The 3,086-nt window shown below is 33.1% G+C and overlaps 1 long non-coding RNA gene across 1 annotated transcript in view; it reads left to right on the top strand.

Moving 5' to 3' along the window:
- Window positions 1–935: 935 nt before the first annotated feature.
- Window positions 936–3,086, top strand: part of LOC111087957 — an 11,967-nt gene continuing 9,816 nt past the window's right edge. The window contains exon 1 of the long non-coding RNA XR_002612573.1: window positions 936–1,285. This is a non-coding gene — a long non-coding RNA (uncharacterized LOC111087957). The remainder of the gene's footprint in view (window positions 1,286–3,086) is intronic.

The following is a 3,086-nucleotide window of genomic DNA, read 5'->3' as shown; positions in this document are numbered from 1 at the left end:
AAAATTGTTAGATTTATAGGTCTTCTACAGAAGGTTGAGTACGTTATATTAAAATTATTTTGAACACGCAAATGAGCAAATCAGGCCCGATGTAAAGTTGCAATGTAACGTCACGTGTCATGACTGTATTTTGACATTGTTTGGTGTTTCGTAGGTAGCGTGGTGCTACCGATAGTTGATCGCTTTTGGATTATTAAGTGTTCTATCAATTTATTACTCTTATTGGTGTTTCCTATTTAAGTGCTCAGCATGTAGCAAAGATTAACGATTTATCTAGGAGTTAGTTTCCACGACGGCTTCTTCGTTATCAGAGAACCTTCTTCCAAATTCTTAACTGAGATAGTATAAATTTTCAGCTTATGCGCATGACCAAATGTTTGGTTTCCATAATGGCTTCTTCGTCATCAGAGAATTTTCTTCCAAATTCTTAGTTGAGATAGAATACATTTTAAGCTTCTGCACATGACAAGGAGTTGTTGGGGAATTACAGGATAAGACTGACAGCTGGAATATTGTTAGCCTGTTACAGTAGAAGCGAAAATGACCTTGAATGAGAGGACCTCTAGCGGTTTGTACAGGTACACATACGTGGAACACCTGGTTGTGGTGAAACAGGCAATGAAAACTATATTTTATTGTAGATAAATTAAAATGTGGACATTACAGTCCTTGAAACGTACTAAGTGGATGTTATTAATTAATCATTTTGAAGTAACTTGCACGTACTCCATAGAATACATTTTTTACAAACCTGAAAATTTGTTATTAAGTTAGTAGCCGTGAGATTGATCCTTACGAATAAAACTGGAAGAAGGAGCTCCAAGCAGAAGAACAGCGCCATCTGATAGCCAAATAGCCCCTTAAGTAGCTGTGCGCTTAACAACAAACAAAACTCTATGATGCTGAGATGTGAAACACGTAGGTATGTAAATATCGGCGTCATCCGATATAACTTATGCACTTATGTAATCACATAAAGCTTATCTGGACACGAAAGTATTGACTCAAAACGTGTCTTACCAATCGTTTGCACGTTCAAAGTGTACATATTTAATTAACCATAATACACCAGCTATATTTATCTGTAGATGTTTGTTTTCAGTGTATGATTTTCAGCGTGTAATTTTGTAGTGTACAACGTGGATCAAAAGTCGCGTATTGCTACATATATATGTTTCTTCTGTTTAAACTGATAAACATTTACAGCTCCATACAAAACCCGGTTGATTCCATAAAAACGAAAGGATGTTTTCCTCTGCCAATAACACCTTCCACGATATCAATGGTAACGATTTTAATTACGTTTTTTTTTTATATTTTTAAGATGAACAGTTTTTAGAATAAGCTGAATACATGTATTTAGTTTCAGGGCAAATTATATATATTTTATATTTATATAACCATATATTCAGCTTTAGAATATTTCAATCACTTTGAATGTGATTTAAAAGTGACTGTGTTTTGTGCAATTAATTTAAAAAAACATTGTATACTATGTATTTTATTTCAGAATAAACTTCATACTATGTATTTATATTAAACTTTAGAATACAACAACTACTTTATAAACTGTATAATAAGTTGAATATTTTCCTACTTGCCCTAAGGAATAAGATTTATAATATTTAATTATATATTTATTGAAACGTTATACCATTATATAAAAATCCTGTTAAAGTTGCCCATCAACGCTGCTAAGCTACCAAGGCATATATCATAAAGACAAGTAGGGCTCAATATATATACGTAACCTAGCTGGCTATAGTAGTATAGAACGTTTTAATGTTACAAAAAGTATTGAAACAAGAAAGTCAAAACTACAAACACTGAGTTACTTGTTTCTTTTTTTTATCCCTACTGTGGCTCAGACTAATATAATTACAGTGATTTGCCAGGAGATGCTAATTGCTGTAGCAGGTGGATTGTTTGTTGTTGCACCGTATACTAATAGGATTGGTTAGTTTTTGTTGTTTTACAGATAGCTTAAATAACTTATCTCTCTTAATTTAAATCTTGTGTTTACTAAACATTTTTATGGTTGGGTAAGTGTTTCAGTATGCATATATATCAGTCTAGTACAAGTACATTAAAAAGGAGATACTTCAAGTACTAATTAAACCTCTTTTACAAGTTGTTTTCTAATAATATTTACTTGTGTTAATGCCTTTTATTCCATAAATAGTTTTATCTTAGATGTTGTAAAAAGTTAAAACACACCTTGCAACAATTTTTCCACGTCTTGGGGTCTTTTTCTAACAGCACATTATTTTATAAAACGTCTTTTTTCCCTTTAATTTTAATGTTTCAATATTGTTATAATTTTACTTTTTCATTAACAGTTTAACACTTGTTGTGAGGAAAGGAAATCCACTATACACTTTAAATAAAAGTCCGGATGTTCAGCCTTTTAGTGGATTGTTTATTTTTATTTTTTTGTTTGACTTTATTACAACGTTTCGGCCACTCGTATAGCCACCATCAAGTAATTGTCACCTGATGATGGCCACACGAGTGGTTGAAACGTTGTAATAACGCCAAACAAAAAACAAACAATCCATTCAAAAGCTATACCTCTGGAATTTTATTTAACAATATCACACGTGACTTACAATTTCTCACGTTAAAAGTGTTGCGAATAATAAAATGCACAAAATAGTATTGCCAGACAAACTTAATATCATATTGTTACGACAGCGGGGGTCACGTGACGCTAGTATCACGTCATATTCTCGAAGGTTCGTGAATGCTCGGGTGTTTACTAGATATGCGGTATTCATGTATATAAGACCGCCAAGAAGTGACGGCAACAATGGAATGTAATTGAATTGCAGACAGAGATAGAGACGGACAATCGAGTAGGGCGCGTGAGTCGTTCGTTGTGAATTATAGCGTGACTGTGGAAATTAAGTGTAATGCAAAGTTGTATTCAGAAAAAATAAACTCGCTAAAGTTTCTTCGGAAATAATTTTTACGGAAAATTAACTAACGACAGAGACGTCACAAATTAGTGTCAGAGAGTGGGACAAAAAAAGGAGATGGAAACGAGAAGCAGCAAATCAAACTACAGCTTAGCAGATTTGATGGCA

This window comes from Limulus polyphemus, unplaced genomic scaffold (assembly GCF_000517525.1).
Source record: "Limulus polyphemus unplaced genomic scaffold, Limulus_polyphemus-2.1.2 Scaffold2895, whole genome shotgun sequence".
Classification (NCBI taxonomy): domain Eukaryota; kingdom Metazoa; phylum Arthropoda; class Merostomata; order Xiphosura; family Limulidae; genus Limulus; species Limulus polyphemus.
The sequence above is the reverse complement of the archived record's forward strand: the minus strand, read 5'-3'. Positions and strand labels throughout refer to the sequence as shown.